This window comes from Antechinus flavipes, chromosome 6 (genome assembly GCF_016432865.1).
Source record: "Antechinus flavipes isolate AdamAnt ecotype Samford, QLD, Australia chromosome 6, AdamAnt_v2, whole genome shotgun sequence".
NCBI classification, from domain to species: domain Eukaryota; kingdom Metazoa; phylum Chordata; class Mammalia; order Dasyuromorphia; family Dasyuridae; genus Antechinus; species Antechinus flavipes.
The window spans coordinates 40,059,453-40,077,418 of NC_067403.1; the positions used below are offsets into that span (position 1 = coordinate 40,059,453).

The 17,966-nt window shown below is 34.3% G+C and overlaps 1 long non-coding RNA gene across 1 annotated transcript in view; it reads right to left on the reverse strand.

The window, feature by feature from the left end:
- LOC127541748 (uncharacterized) overlaps positions 1-3,691 on the reverse strand; it is a 33,685-nt gene extending 29,994 nt beyond the window's left edge. Inside the window, exon 1 of the long non-coding RNA XR_007948463.1 lies at positions 3,598-3,691. This is a non-coding gene — a long non-coding RNA (uncharacterized LOC127541748). The remainder of the gene's footprint in view (positions 1-3,597) is intronic.
- Positions 3,692-17,966: the final 14,275 nt, after the last annotated feature.

Below are 17,966 nucleotides of genomic sequence, written 5' to 3' on the forward strand. Positions count from 1 at the left end.
TAAATATCAGATTAGTATAAATAAATAATAATAACTGACATACAGTGCTTTAAATTTTGCAAAGTGCTTTACATTTATTATTTCATTTATGCCTCACAACAACCTTAAGAGCTAAGTCCTATAGGTATTATATTATTATTCTTGTTTTATAGATCAAGAAACTGAGATAAAGAGAGACCATGTGACTTGCCTCCAATCTCAGAGTTAGCAAGTGTCAGAAGCAGGATTTGAAAATACATATTTTTCTGACTCTTAAAGTCTATAATGTTTAAAATTATAATAGTATTAATCTGACCTTTTAAAATAAGCTGTTGTCTATAAAAAGTGGGAAATGGACAAAAGTAAAGATTTACCATTTCATCTTTCTTAGAGAAGTTCAACCAATGTTTGTCATAATGAAAAACCTCAAAGAGCCCAGAAAGTTTCTGCATCAGCTTGGTTATAAAGAGAGACATAGAAGTTAAGATGTATTTTAAACACAGGTTCAATTTCAAAATATTATGGAGAATGATGGAAAATTATGACGACTGTTTTCTCAGAAAAACGATTTTTAAAAAAGATTAAGCTTAAAACATCAGGCCCAGATATAGTTATATTGGAGATAGAAAGACAGAGACAAAAAAATAAGAGATATGGGAGGAGAAGAAGAGAGAGAAGGATATTCTTGGTGATAATCCATGCAACATTTGGCAAATCTTAAAGCACTAGAAAAATGTCTGCTCTTATGTATATAAAACCAAAGTTGATAACATAAAGATGATAGCCGGGAAGTAAGATCAACCAGTTATGTACTAAGAATGAGAGAAAATATGTGGACAACCCAAAAAATGCTGATAACCCCGAGATATAAAAAGAAGCAGAAAAAAGGCATCCAGAACATTGGATGGATGCTTGATGATACATTTATGGAATGATATGGGTCAGATTGCATATGATCTGGAAAGACATAATAAAATTTATACTCTGCTCCAAGGACACCAAAAATAAAATTGTATGTTCATCTAAATAGTTAATAAAATACTGGTGAGCAGTCTACAGAAATAACCTATAGATATTGTTGGATAGTTGATGAGAAAAGCAATTGATGTATCTTAACATTTGTGAGTGGAACATATAAAGAAAATGATAGTGAAAGGCTAAATCTGATTCAAATCCTGATTTTATGCTTACCTTTTTGGTGTAATGAAAGTTGGAACAGGTCACACAGTTGTAAATTAAGTAGAAGTTTCTTAAGAAAATTGCTATGCTGGCATGAAATTTGCTGGAGAGAGGCTAAGAAAAAGCAACTCTAATATTGCTGGGATGGAGATGGATAGGTTGAAGTGTCTTGTCAGGCATAAAAGGAAACATTGTGGTAAACAGATTGATGGCCTGGTGCATTCAGCTGATGATTTATGGGAAGTCATGATTTATGGGTAGATCTGGCCTTCGCGAAGGCTTTGAGGGGCCAAATTGAATAATATTCTGGGATGAATAATTGGAATTAGGATAAGGAACTGAACAGTACTCTTGTGAATTTGGGGACAGGACTCCCCTGAGACCATACTAATCTCTTGACTTAAGGGAAACAGCACCATCATCTGATTGACCACAGATCTGGCTATTAAATGCATAGGGTTAGCCTGGTCCTCCACAGCCACAGTCCAGATAGGCAATCCTGGGAAGGAGATGTGACAATTTTTTTTTGCAGGACTGAAGACCTGGGGGGCATCTTTGGCGTTGTCAAATGATTCAACAAATGAAACTCATATGGTTTTATTAATGAAAACATTAAAAACACAATCCGACTTGCTGCTGCACCCAAAAGATCATATTAACCAATTAAAGTTGATATCCAAGGATGATTATTATGGCATCTTTCCACAGTCTTAGTTTTCTAGTCAATATATACAATAACTTTGTCAAAGTTCTAATATTATCACTATCTTCCAAGAAGCCTTTAGTCTTTCCATTTACTCTTTCTGTTGTCAAATTACCTTGTACTTACTTATCTGTGCACATTTTGTATTTTCTAGCAGACTATAAGATCTTCAAGAGCTGTATTAGCACACTGCCTTGCATCTACAGTAAATGCCTAATAAATTCTGAGTTAAATTGAATCTGTCTACATTAATCCTTAGATATGTGTACCTGAAAACTTATCAAAATTAGCACTATCATAACTGCTGCCATTTTGAATAGGCTGATAACCACAATAAAGAGAGAGACAGAGACAGAGACAGAGAGAGAAAGAGACAGAGACAGAGAAAGAGACAGAGACAGAGAGACAAAGAGAGGCTGGGAGACAGAGAGAGAGAAACAGACAGAGACAGAGAGAAAGAGAGAGACAGAGAGAGAGAGAGAGAGAGAGAGAGAGAGAGAGAGAGAGAGAGAGAGAGAGAGAGACAAGTTTTAAAGCAAATTTCCCTTTTCTTGAATTTGTTCCAAAATCTCTTACTCTTTTACTGACCACCAACAATTATTTTCAGTTGGGAGTAGACAAAAACCAGTAATTAAGACAATGTTTTGTATATTTAAAGTTTAGCTTAATTCAACTAAATTTAAGTCAACAGATATTCATTAAGCATTTTACTCCATGCAAACTGTGCAAACACTGAGAATGCAAATTGAAAATAGTCCCTGCTCTCAAAGAGCTTGCAATCTTGAGAGAGGGGAAAGTGGAGTGGATTGATGTGGACAGATTCCATTTAACTCAACATTTATTAGCCATTTGCTGTAGATGCAAGACACTGTGCTAGCACAGCATTTGAGGATCTTGCAGTGTGCTAGAGAATACAAAATAAACACAGATAAGTAAATTCAAGGAAATTGGACAACAGAAAGAGGAAATGGAAAGACTGAAGGCTTCTGGGAAGCTAGTGTTATATCTGAGCACAATCTTAAAGGATACTAAGGGTTTTGAAACAGATGATGAGAAAGTTTGCTCAGGCTTACTGTGAATGAGGGATGTAGGAGATGCAGAGTTTGAGAAACACCTAGTTGTAATATGAATGTATCAAAATCAGCTAGCAGGTATACTTTTTAAATCTCATATCCTTTGATTTGTTAGTAATTTGAAAAATTATTTCAAAATACTTTTCAAAACTTTTTTTGCCATTTTACTTCTTTTTTTTATTAGAACTTGGCCAAATGCTTTATTCTTAAATTATTGTTTGTATCCTATTAGGAGTGCATGGTAATTTTCATGACAAGCTATGGTGTTAAGAGTTTAAGGAGAATGCTGTCCTTACTTGGGATACCTTCCACTCCACAGGATACCAGAAGTAATAGTGAGCTGGAGCAATGAAGAGTCAGCCTATATATGCTATCTTTATACCCCCAGAAAATAAAAATTTGAGTGCCACTAATTGGCAAGAGCTCATCAGGATTGGTCATTTAGGCCAGCCAAAATCAATGGCTTGTTGCTTCACTCTTAATTGACTCCTTATTGATATTATCTGACCCCATCCTCAAGATTGATAATGTAGTGACCCTGGTGGGGGATATTTTAATTAAGGTTTGTTCTCCATTTGACTTTCTACAATCTTTAATTTAAAGAGTAAATGGACAGTATTTTAAAAAAATATTTATGAACTTCAATTTTCTCACTGTACTTACCTTCTTGCTTATCATGAGAAGTTCTACATCTGATTTGCATACAATTGTAGTAGGTCGATGGGTGTTAGTCAATAGACAAGTTTCCTAAAAAAAAAAAAAAAAAAACACCACACATTCTTTTAGAACCTATTTTCCAGTTATTATTTTACTTTTACAATGGAAGCTTTGAATCTTGATTTTCTCATCTACAAAATAAAAGAATTGGCAAAGATGGTCTCTTAGGTTTTATCTAGCTCCAAAATCCCATGATTCTATTGGACATAAAACTTAAATCACTCTCATCTGGGGAACTAATTTTTAAGTAATTTTAATAGAATTATGAAGTTAAACAATTGATGAAGCAAGTGATTTATGTCACGGGCCCAGTTCCCTTTGTCAATCCATCAAATGTCCTGATTAGCATTAACTTATTTTATAGAAACAGAAGTATTAATTTTTAGGAATCTTTAGACTGGAGTATGTTTTCACAATTCATAGACTCCATTATCTTAGTGATGTGAGTATACACTTAAACAATGCAATCCACCATGCTTTTTCATCCTGTTCACTTGTTCATGTTTTCCTATAAATCTCTGAGGTCTTTCAATATCCTATGGATTTAAAAATCAGAGCAGCCAGAAACATAACTAACAATTCTGGAGTCTGGGGTAAGTAAGCACCAAAAAATAACCTAGGGCAAACATTACAGAGTACATCATGGGGCAAGCAATTTTCAGAGGCAGATTCATTTGAAGAGGGTGGGAGTAGACCTAAGACCCAGAAAATTCACATCAATTGGAGAATAGTTGAAAAAACTGTAATATATAAAATACTATTGTGCTGTAAGAAATGAGGAAAAAATGATTTCAAAGACATTGTGTGAACTGATGCAGAGCGAAGTGAGTAAAACCAGAATGATTATATATGACATTATTATAAAAATGAACATTATTAAAATACTCAAGAACTCTGATCAACTAAATAATGAATAAAAAGAGTGCAACCCATTTCATGACAGAGATATGTTGACCAAGAAATTAATTTTTAAATCTAGCCAATATAATAATGTTTTGCTTACTATACTCTATTTCTCTATTTCTTGATATTTTTTCAATGAGTGGGAGGGGAGGTTTTGGAAGAGAAAAAAAATGAATGCTTGATAATTTAAAAAGTAAGATCAGACAACTGATAATAAAAAAGATAATTAAATACATTTTATTCTGACATCCTCCCCTAAAATTTTAGAGCTCTTTTAGTTGTTTTTTAACATCATTTCAATTTCTAGCCTTCTCAGTAGATGAAAGAGGGGCTAAAAGGAGAGAGAATTTGGAACTCAAATTTTTAAAAAATACATGAAAAATAAATAATAAAATTTAAAAATAAAAAGCATTTCAGTTTTAAAGTTTTCCAATATTTGGAAAATATGCCACAATTCTCCTTATTAATCATTTCAATATAAGCACAAAAATATTCTTAAAATTAATTAAATTTAAAAATTTTTTGGTATATATTTACCCCTACAAAATCTCCTTCTTCAAATTCACTTAAAATTTCTGACTTGGAATTTTCAGCTGTTAAACTTGATATAGCTGCTAATTTTCCAGAAAGTACTAAGTAGCATTCCATTGGCCAGTGTCCTTTCTTTATAATTACACTTTTAGCTTCATACCTGTCTCCCAAAAGAAGAAAAACATCAAAGTGAATCCCATAGTAAAATCGCAAATTTCAAGTTAGAATGCAAAAGCTGTTATTATTCAATCCAAAAATCATTTATTAAATCTTTTCTATGTATGAAGTATCATGCTAGGTGTTGATGATACAGAGACAAAATGAAAAATATTTCCTTCCTTGAAGATTTTACACAGAGGACAGTAGTAGTCATCATCTTGTCCAAGATGATGAATTGGCGGGGAGGGCAGATCTATTAGGAAGGAGCTGTGAAGAATCAACAAACAGACCCAGAGGTGATGAGATATTCCAGTCCCTGGATCTGACAATCCTAGAGCTCATATGTCACATATGACATGCTTACACAACAGGCACAGGAGAAGGAAGATACAGAAACTGAGCCACAAGCACACTATTGAACACAGACAGCAGATAGAGTTAGAAGCTAGTTGTAAACCACAGATTCATAGGTTTATTGATATAAAAGATCCTATGTGACAAATGAGAAACTCAGACCCAGAGAAATTTGCCCAAAGTCAAAGAGATAGCAAGTGGCAGAATCATTTTTACAGATGATGATCAAAATTATATTATCAAAAAATTTTTCTACTTTTAACCTGGCAAATAAAATGACTGTACTTCAGTAAGCTCCTTGACAGATCTTTTTGACAGCTCTAAATCGTGATCGATGGGGATTCTCTTGAGACGCAACTCTTAATGATTATCTTGTCTATCAGATTTGTGGTAATAAAGCTACAAATACCTCCTCAAGAGTGGTCTTGATTGGTCACAATCAAGTAAAATCAAGCTAATCAAAAGATGCTTCTTTAGCTGCCATGGTTGATGGCAAAGAGAAGTGTTCAATAAAAACTACAGCTGGTGACCTGCTCTGCCTTCCATTACTAGGGGTTGGGAAAGAAATCCCAGAATTTGCATTAAGTAAATATAAATAGAAAGTATTATACAAGATAAACTGATAGATCAAAGAATGCCTTATCCTAAATAATATGACTACAAATTAATACACATTTATTAAGAGCCTACTATGTGCCAGACACCCAAAATGAAAGGACAAAATAAAAACAGCTCCTGCCCTCAAGTAGTTTATCAAGGTACAGTCATTCTCTTTGCCAATGTAAGATGAAAGAAACCTTTACAATCTTACTTTCACTATCTTTTGTGGGAATGGACCACAAAGACCACAGGATCAAAATGTGATGATTCTGGAATTTTCATCATCTATATTAATAGACAGCAATTTTCAAGACAACCATGGGAATACTTAGTCTTAAATATCATCTAACTCATTCTTATCATCAAAACAATATTGATTAATTAGTTCTTCTAATTCAGAATAATATCCCATGATCATGGTTGCAGATTGTCTGTCTGCAATGGGAAAAGGGTATAGATTCTGCTTTGGAAATATGAGCATGAAATACAGGCCTGAGTGGCAGGTGGAGGAGATGCTAAAAAAGCAAGGAAGAGAGTATGATTTTTGTTAATTTTTTTTAAAGATCAGTCACAGAATGATCAGAACCTTGTCCACATGGTAGATTCTCGTCACTGTGGAACAACTTTATTTCAAGAAGCACTGCACTATCAAGTAAACAAATTTTAAAATTATAAAAAATACTAAGGAATTCAGAGGAAATGATATCCTTCGGTTGTTTTAACCAACAAGTACCCTTTTTGAGTGTAGGTGTTCCTACTTCAGCAGTTTCCAAAGGTCAGAGGAGACTTATGTTGCTTCCTTCTTCCTGCCTTGGCTACTTGACTACCTAATGGACAAGTTACTTTCTCTGGGTCTCCTTATCTGTATATTGTGAGGATTTAACCAGAAGATCTGATTTTCTCTGGGTCTAAATCTTATGATCCTCTGAACTATTTTGTGGCTGATGAATCATTATGAAAAATAGCCAAAGATCAACTTTGGATGGCTCTGCAGGGGATGCTTCTAATGGTTTTGATGTCATCAAATAAAGCTAGGATGAATGCTTTCAGAGTTGATCAATATGGCAATGATTTGTGGGTCATGTGCATTAAGGACCTTATTAGATTGTCCCCCTCCCATGACTTAATCATAATTCAAGACCACAGCTTTCAGCTTCTTAGCACCTCACACAGAATGATTCACAATAAAAAGGGGGGGCTAAGACACAAAATAGCATGTGCAACATTTTCTAGTTTTTGTTTCAAGTTTTCCTAAAAGTCTGGATACAGAAATTTGAGATGAACCTTCAGAAATGCCTTCATTGCAATTCCCCAAATTGATTCCTGTTATTGAATATACAGAAGTACATATACAGAGTAGATAAAGCACCGGGCCTGGAGTCAGGAATATCTGAATTTAAATTTGGTCTATGAAATTTACTAGCTGGGTGACCCTAAACAAGTCACTTCTGTTTGCCTCAGTTTTTTCAACTATAAAATGGGAATAATAATAGCACCTACCTCCCAGGACTGGTAAGGATCAATGAGACAAGATCTGTAAAACACTTAGCACCATGGCCCTTACTTAGTGTCCTTCTTTCTCTCCTTCCCTCTTTTCTTTATTACTGCCCCATAATCATAGGATCACTGGACAGTACTTTCTAAAGCTGCACCTGTATGGTATTCTTTTATCACAACTTCATTGCTTCAGCCTTACTGCTTTTTCCTATTACTGCTACCTATTTGTGAGCTTATGAATTATGAAATCCACTGAGAAATCTGCTGGCAAGTCTCTGTAGCTGAGCTCTGTTAATTCTATGAATGCCTTGGAAGTGTTTTCCTAGTAGTATAATGCAGTCTTTCCTAAGAGACTTTTGTGCTGCTCTATAGCACTGAAATGCAAACAAAGGTTTTCTATCATTTAGATCTCAGACCTTCTGGAAAGATCACTAGATAATCATTGTTGTTTTAATGACATCAAATATGGCAATGGTCCTTGTGGGAAAATATGACAGCTGACTGTATTGAATATTTATCCTCCACAGAGGAACAGAACAATTTTCACTGTGCACCTGCAACTGTTTATTGGAATGGTTGGGTTACTATGGTATCCTAAAATTTCTTGTTTTTTTTTTCCTCTGTATATATTAAAACCCTGGAACTTTACTGTCATGTGAATAATTAAGATCATCTGGAACCAGATAACTGTGATAGTTTCTGGTCTTCATTTTGATGGCTATGGGATAGCATATTCCCATAAGATGGCCTTTTTTGCATGATCTCTTTGACAGACTTAAATCAGAAACCAGAGCAGTGATGTAACTAAGCTTGTATGTCTGATTTGATCTATATGTATTGTAAACTCTGCATTTCCTGACCCTCACTGAACTTATTGGCAAGACCTCTCTGTCTGGACATTTTTTTTTATCTATAGGTCATTACCAGATCTATACTCAAAATCTTTGGAGCAGATGGGACTCTGCAGGGTCCATGCTCCCTTCCACAGCTTTGAAGAACTCAGGATTGCCTGCACACAACTGGAAACCTATTTTATTCAACACACTAAAATGCAGTTGGGATGAATGTTTATAGGATGAACCAAAAAATCTTTGCTTTATTCAGACACAAGAATAGAAGGTTATAATGTGTCTAAAAATAAGTCTCCTGGGGCAGCTAGGTGGCACAGTGGATAGAGCACCAGCCCTGAAGTCAGGAGGACCTGAGTTCAAATCTGACCTCAGACACTTAACACTTCCTGGCTGTGTGACCCTGGGCAACTCACTTAACTCTAATTGCCTCAGCAAAATAAATAAATAAAAATTTAAATTTAAAAAGTTTCCTCCTCTCTCTAAAAGAAGAGGCAAAGAGGTAAGCAAGTATGCAGAATATGAGCTTGAGCAAGGTGGGGAATAGAATTCTTCATGGCTTTCAATCCCTTCTTCCTCCTCGTTTCCTCTTTCCCCTAGACCCATGGTTAAATTACAAGGTCCACCCCTTAGCTATAATGGCCATATTGGAGATAATACCCAGTTTATAGCATAGCAACTGTCTTCTACTAGAACTCTAACTGGGATAGTCACATTAACTCCTTTTATAGCCCTCTTTCATTCAATCACCTCAAACTTTGCAATTTCTCCTCATCTAAACCATGTAGATATTTCCATGGATTATTTGTCTTGATGGCTGTCCTGTATACATCATTCTTTACTTTAAGAATGTGACTGATGAGACTATATACAGAACCATTTAACAGTGCCAAGGACTTCAGTGGGAGAGCTCTCATGTGTAAATCTTCAGTACTGTGACTGCTAAGGAGTGGGGAATGTCCCCGCTGGGATGTTTCCTTGGACAATGGCTGGTAGACAAGGCTGGTAGCCTGGGGCTCCTTGGGGGTATGGTCCTAGGAATACTCCTGTTACACCTCAGCTGGTAGCTGGCAGTTCTGCTGGCAGCAACATCTCCCAAGTCTACGGAGTTCAGTTTAGCCAATTCTTTAGTCTTTGGTAAAGGAAGGAGTAATGAAAGATGTCTTAATTTAGGACCCATGGACAACCAGTAGCATTATAGCCAGAGACCTTCCTGTTGTTTGCCTCAAGAGAGAAGCAAATTTTGTGTAAAAATTCAACAAACATTAAGTACTTGCTATTGCAAGACATTCTGCTGCTACTACTACTCCTACCACAACTATTACTGCATCTGGATGCAAATCAAAAACAGCACAGTCCTTAGTCTTGAGGAATTTACATTTTCCTCAGGCAATATAACAGATAGATAGAGAGACAGAGAGTGAGAAAGAAAAAGAGAAAGATGTAGAGACACACAGAGAGACAGAGAGAAACAGAGAGAGGAGAGAGTGAGAGAGAAAGAAAGAGAGAAAGACATAGAGACACACAGAGAGACAGAAACAGAGACAGAGACAGAGACAGAGATAAACAGAGAGAGGAGAGAGAGAGAGAGAGAGAGAGAGAGAGAGAGAGAGAGAGAGAGAGAGAGAAAGAGACAGAGACACAGACAGAGACAGAAAGAGAGAGAGAGTAGATAAATAAAAGTAATTTCAGAAGGGAGTAAGCATTTATAACTTGGAGTAGGATAAGGTGGAAGGGTTATGAAGGCACAGAGTAAAAATGAGTATCAGAGTTAATTGTCTGACCAATATCAAACTTTCTGCTACAAAGTAAGCCATCATCCAAAGCAGCATTCTGTCTGGGTCCTGGTGAAAATTATCCTCATCAGTTTGATGGTGTCTTGAGGGTGGAGTTATGCTATTTGTGGCAGGGTGTGCTGGAAATGCCTCAAACAGGTCCCTAGAGCCAATTATTAAATTTTCACTATTAACTTACACTTTGGAAATCAGTAAACAAACTGCAAATAAAGGTTTGATTTTAACTGCATCCCAACCTCATCATCAGAATAGGTTATGTGCTAGGTACTAACGTCAGACAAAAGCAGGACAAACAAGACTTAATTTTGTTATTGCCTATAAATTATCTTGGAAATCACCTCAAGCAGCAGCTTACTGAGAAATCCAAATAAAAGATTCCTGTGTTTCATTAAGTTGCACACATATGGATAGCAAAGAAGATGGATGGTAAGTGCTCTGAGAGAAAGTCTGATGTTCTGATAACAGAGACATCTATCATCTCAGAAAGGTCACAAGTGATCTGTTATCCTATTTTCTCTCTTCTACACAGCTAATCATAAATCTGGGCCAGCCATTCTAAGCCAGCTCATCATGTTGACTGCCAGATGCCCATTATGGTTTCTACACATCCCTAAGTTCATCATCACTTGCTCAATAGCCTACTTCTCCTCTTGGCACAATATTTCCAAAGCAACCCATTTCTCTGAAAGCATTAAAATTGAAAATACTATCTATGAATTGAATACTTAAAATATTCATGTGCAATAATTATATATTATCCTGGAGTTGCAACTCAAGGATTATTTTTCAGAAGCCCTTTAAGTAATGTGAAAGAATGTACATATTAAGTATTCTACTTTTCATGCCTAGATTTTTAATTTTAGATTTTCAGAATTTTTCACATATATTTTTGTAGAGAGGAACATGAGGCTCCAGACCCTATCATCTTAAGAGTCTTGGATCTGATTGGGACACTGAGAGGTTAAGTGACTAGCCCTTGGCAGAAAAGCCATAAATGTCTTAAGTGGGATCTTTCTGACTTCCTGTAGGCCCTCTATCTGCTTTATTCATTTTGATAGGGACTTCCTTTTTATTTGAAAATTTTGTTCTTCTCAACCATGAACTCAACTACTCTGACATAAAGCCAGGAGAAACTATTGTCCCTTTTGTCAGGAACAGAAAATGTTACAGTTAAAGATAAAAATGTATCCTAATAGTAGATTATATTTATCTTATACATATATAAATGTATATTATATATAAAGGTCTCTTAGAAGCATGGAGTATAGGATAGCAGATAGAGCCAGGACTATTCAGGTTGAAGTTCCATCATTGATACACAGGGAAACTTCTACTATCAGTAAAATCATAGGTCTGATTATAAAAAGAAGAAGGGGAGAGTTGAAAGTATAGTGGACTGAATTGAGAATTTGGGCTTGAATCTTGGCTCTGACAGCTAATAATACCTATGTGGCTGTAAGGCTTTCTGGTTGATGGGCTTACTTTCAATTTGTGCTGTTTTCCTAGGAGAAGGTCAATTTTATAATAAATATAAGTGTTGCTCTGCATTAAATTAAATTGGGTTTTAATATAGTTTTAGTTTCTATCCAATCTAAAAATCAATATTTTTTAATTGTGATTTTTATCTCACTGAGTTGTAAGGAAAGTTCTTTGCAAACCTTCCAGAACCAGAAATGTGAATTATGTTTTTGTTTGGGGGTTTTTACAAGTCAGTTGGGGTTAAGTGACTTGTCCAGAATCACACAGCTGGTAAGTGTTAAGTGTCTGAGGTGGGATCTCAACTCAGATCCTCCTGACTCCAGAGCCAATACTCTATTCAGTGCACCATCTAGGTGCTCCAACACATTCCATGTTTGAAGTCTATTATTATTTGAACTTTTTCAAATGGAAATCTCTTCTATACTATCAATCTTTATTTAAAAATTCAGGAATTCTGATCTAAATATGGCATATCATGACCTTGAAATGAAAAATAAATGAATCATTTCTGCACTTTTGACATGTACAACATGTTGTGGTACTTCAATGGATTTTTTATTTTGTCTGAAATTATCCTAAGATATAATTGTAGCTTTTATTACCTCTCGGTGGTCTGGAGTGAGTTCAAAGCATACTCAGAAAAATATCCAATTCTTCTGATCTATTCTATTTTTAATATGTTCTTTATCTTTGCCACATGAAAAATGTTCTATTTTTATTAAACCGTATCCAACATCTGCAACCTCTTTCATAGGAAATAAATAGCTGAAACCCAAATGGAAAAGCCCCATGTGTTACTTACTCTTGATAGATTACAATTTGGCAAAGCTGGAGTTGGACTTCATTTGGCAAATGCTCAAATGAGCTATTCTTCTGTAGATGTTCTTGAATCTTTAAAAAAAATATATGTTATATATATATATATATAATTTAAACAAGGACTATTAGCAGTCAGTTTCAATCTTTGCCCTACTGTTTTGGCAAAGGTACCTCTAAAATCTAAATTCAGCACTTGTTGAGCCCTCCTGTCCTTTGGTGGATGTTTTTAAAAAGTACAAGCCAATATCTGGATTGATATTATAGCTTACCTTATTACAAAGTGTTTTACAATTAATAATGCAATAATACACATTCACATATTGCTTTATTTGTTATTAACAGGAATCTTGTGAAATATAAAATACAAGTATTTTGACCCCATTTTAACAGAATAAGAAAGAAAATGCTTCATATTTCACTAAAAATAAATAGAATTTTCTGAGAGCTCTTGTTCTCTCTTCCCCATTATCTTCAAGGCACTAAGATGCCTTTTGTCACTTTTTTCCTTCACTCCTTTTTGATGTGAAAAGATGGCCCTTCTCCTTGCCAAGGTAAACTCCCTCTTCATGTACATGTCATCCCAATTCCATCCTGTACCTCCTCTAGCAACTACATCATCTATTCTTATTGTCACTTATCTGCAAGTTTTTCCTTTATTGGTTGTTCTCTATTACTAGATATCTCCCCCCTATTCTAAAAAATTTTCACCTGATTCATCTATCTCTGCAAGTTATTATCCTATATATCATCCTTTTCCTGGCTAAACTCTTAGAAAGGACTTAGAAATGGCTCCCCATTTAATGACTCAAATGAAATTGTTCTCTTCAAAGTTACCTATAATTCTAATGGTCTTTTCTCAATCCTCAGTGATCTTTTTGCAATTTTCGATCTTGTCGACCACTCTTTTCTCCCTTTCTGACCTTTCCAGTCTTCTTATTCCTTATATCTCCCTCATGTCCAAACCCAATAGACACATACTCTGAGATCTAGTGAGATATTAGCATCCTCGCTGTCCATTGCACCAGACACACTATCTTCCAACTCCAGGCATTTTTACTCGCTGTCTCTCATTCTTGGAACTCCCTCCTTCCTCATCTCTGCCTCTTAACATCCTGGAGTCTTTCAAATCTCAGCCAAAATCCCAGTCTTCCTTTAATGCCAGTGCCTTCCCTCTGTTGTTTACCTCTAATGTATCTTGTACAAATCTTACTCGTGTATAGTTATTTATATGCTATCTCCATTCAATTGTAAACTCCTTGAGAGCAGGGACTGTCTCTTACCCTTCTTTGTATTCCTGGCACTTAGTACGATGTCTGACAAATAGAAGGGTTTAATAAATGCTTGTTAATTTAGAAAAATAAGATAACAGAGCTAGTAAGAGAAACAAATGAGATAGGAACTTAGTTCTAACTGAGAAGCCAGGGATTTTTCTTTTCTCTATGTGACTCATAAGATATGAAAATATGTAAAATTCAGAAAGAAGTCTCACAAGCATTATTCCGAGTTATAGAAGAAGAAGAAATATGAAATACAAGCAGAAATGGTCTGTTTTAATTTAATTTTTCAACTAATAAAAATCTGTTTTCCCTTCCTTCCACCTATTCTCTCACTAAAAAAGAAAAAAGGAAAAAAAAGAAAAAAAAAGCACCTCGTATTAGATATGCAGTCAAACTAAACAAACTCACATATTGGCTGTGTCCCAAAAATATATGTTTTCAATATTCTACATGCTGAATCTATCACCTCTGTCAGGTCATGGGCAACTTTTTTTGTTACTGATCCTTTGCGATTGTGATTAGCCATTATTTTGATCAGAATTCTTAAGTTTTTTGAAATAGTTTGACTCAACAATATATTTGTAACTGTATAAATTGCTCTTTGGTTCCACCCACTTCCCTTTGTATCAGTTCATAAAAGTCTTCCCAGATTTTTCTAAATGGTCTCTTTTATAATTTCTTAGAGCACAATTGCATTATATTTGTATATTATAATACAGTCATTCCCCATTTAATGAGTACCCTCTTAGTTTATGGTTGTCTGTCCTTACAAAAGAATTACTATAAATATTTTGTACATAGTTGTCCTTTCCCTTCTTTCTTTGGTCACTTTGTGTTATAAGCCTAGTAATGGTTTAATTGGTTCAAGTTATAGGTCCAGTTCTGTAAATAAAGAAATATTCTAATATCAAAGCTGAATCAATGGAGGTCTCTAATACATTTACAATGACAAGGTGATAATGCTTCTTTCTAACCCCATCAAATTAACTGTTTCCATTATATCAACCTGAGTACTTGCTACTTTATCAAGCACTTAAAAGTTATTTATGATATCATAATCTCTTATCCAAGGATTTTTAAAAGTGCAAAGTGATAGTTAATTTTAAAATGTGAGTTAAAACCAAAAAAAGTGTCATTCAAAGTTAATTTTTTCTGATAAATTAAATAATTAAAACTTCCATATCTAATAACTTCATCAAACTCTCTACACTTCAGCCTGTTAAGGGAAGGGACTGTTCTAGCTAATTAAACATTCTCATTAATAGTTAACATACATCAAAAATAGATAATGAATTTTTAAAAGAAAAATAAAAGCTGAAAAAATACAACACTAAAATTATATTTAGCACAATTTAATCTTTCTTTGATAATACAGAATCTCTTCAGAACTCTATGACATCACAGTGATTATTTTAATATTTTGATGGTTACAGTATTTTATTACTGTAATTACAATTGCTCCCTCCTTTTTTGCAGACAGTAATTCTTATGCATAAGTACTCAAGAGAGGATTCAATAAGTTCTTATGAGTGTTTTAATATCTCAGGGGTACCAATATAGCTTTAATTGCCACAAAGAGAAGACAAAAAATTGCCCTAAACAGAAAACAACAATGTTGATTACTATACTTTCAAGCCTGAGGAGGGGATTGAAGCCATAACTAAGTTGATGAGCTGGAGAAAATAAGACTTCAAAAAGATAAGTCATAGTTTTAATAGAAGTGAGATACTGGACCACAGATTCAGAGCTGGGAAGGATTGTAAAGGTCAGCAAGAACAATCTACTTATTTTACAGATGAAGAACCTGAAGTCCAAGGAAAGGAGGAAAGGAAAGAAAGAAGCATTTATATAGTACTTCCTATGTGTCAGGCACACAACTTGGGGCTTTATGGGTATCTCAAAGGAGAATGTCTTAGGAGCTAGTAGATAATTCCCATCAGGATCTGGATGGAGTAGGAGTATATTTCAGGAGAGGAAGAATTGCTGAGTGACAGTGGCAGGGGAAATGTCTGGAATTACCATTTGGAGAAAAGGAATATATCTTTTCCTCCTCCTGGTATCCATAGGCATGAGAGAAGATACATCTGATACTGGGGGATACAGCCAGATTCTGAGGGGAGGTAGAACTTTATGAGTGCCATAAGATGGAAAAAGGAGGAAATTCAGGAGGAAACGGAGAAAAAGGAAATTTGTTAAGGATAGAACATGCCTTTCAGAGAAGGAACTCTGAGTAAATGTAAAAGAGAGTAGTCCTCTTCTACAGGGATGTGGGAGGGGAAGGTTTGAGGTTCAAAGTTAAGAGGGAAAGGCTAATAGTATTAGGGGAAGGAGTTGATTTTTGTTAGGCTACTAGTGTGATTCTGTAGCACCAAGATTGGACAAAAAAGAGGTGGAAGTATGCCAGTCAAGTCAATGAATCTCTTTTAAATTCTTACTATGTGCCAGAAACTATGCCAACTGCTGGGATTAAAATAACAAGCAGAAGAGTCTCCACCTTCAAGATGCTTACATTCTAATGGGGTCAGTCAAACTGAAAAGTAGGATCTGAAAAGTAGGATCAGGAAAAGGATAAAGATATTCAGCAATAGAGCATATTCTTAGTATACTCTAAAATGCCTAAAAATCAATGATCCTTTTTACTTTATAGCTCATTATAAAATAAAATAAGTTGAAGCTTTTATAAGATTAAAACATATTAGAAAAATAAAGCTAATTTGTCTAAGTATATTCAAGTTTAAACAAGGGTAGAAAAGATATATCTGAACTCTTAGGGAAAAAAATTCCATGTTTATAAAATAGGACTGACATTATTTCAATATGTGACCTAAATTTTTCTAAAAAATATTTTCATATAGGTGCTATAATTTTATTTTCATTAATTATCTCTTTAAAAAAAAACAAGCAAAGTAAACATATTAGGTACTGTATAAATATCGTTTTAAATATAAATAAATACAATTTTAGACTATGTTTTAGAATAATAGAAGTATGACTTGATATTATTAAAATTATATTTTTTCAAAAAAAGTTTTCTTGCCTGTCTGAGATCTTCTGTACATCTTTGATGTGGGCAAATAGAGAGCAGACTCTTAAGTATATCCGACTCTTTGGTCTGTAATACAAAAAATGTAAGTTGTATGTTTGTACAGACTGCAACTAATTTGTATTTGCGAACGCTAGCTTTGCTCTAAACCAGAAAGAAATCATAGCCAATAGTAGAACAGATGTTCTGATTTTTAAAAATATTTCTTTAAAACCTTTTTGGAGGGAAAATCCTTAAGATACCTGTTTTCCCATAGATGAAACCTAGTTGTCTTGACAGACACTAGGAATTTGCTAGATCACAATAAAGTCAATAAATTAATGTCTGAATTGGTTTAAAATGGTTTGATGGTGTTCATTCATTTTTCATATGTGCTAAAGAAAAATCCAATTCTTTCCAATTGTGTTCTATATCAGAGATATCAAATACATAACCCAGGATATTATGAATGGTTGAGGGATGCTCTTTCAAATATTAAGAAGATTGGAATGTGTGTCAACAGCCCTCTTTTTATAGATGAATTATGCTATCTATAACATTATCAAGTGGAAACCACATAAAAATACAATTGAGAAGTATCTAACAAAATAAATAAAAATATAAATATAATAAACAATATTTTCTAAGTAAAATATGTGGCCTATAAAAACATTTATGTATAGTTTAATGTCCCACTTTCTCTTTGAGTTTGATGCCATTGGTCTGCCCAATGAACCACTAAGATCCAGAAATATAAATTGAAAATAAAACTGCATTACATGAAAAACATAGCAATGTGAAATTTTTTCTTATGTCTACACATTCACTAAAAAACAATATAAAAAACAAAAGCTAGAATTTTTCTACTACTTAATATTAAGCAGATTCAGTTGTAATTTTCTGAATTGTGTTTTATTCTGGTATATATTGATATAATTACTTTGAAATGATTCACAATATAAGAAACTTATGTAAAAATATCTTCAACAAAATTGACAATATTAAAACATTCTATGACTTTAAAAAGATC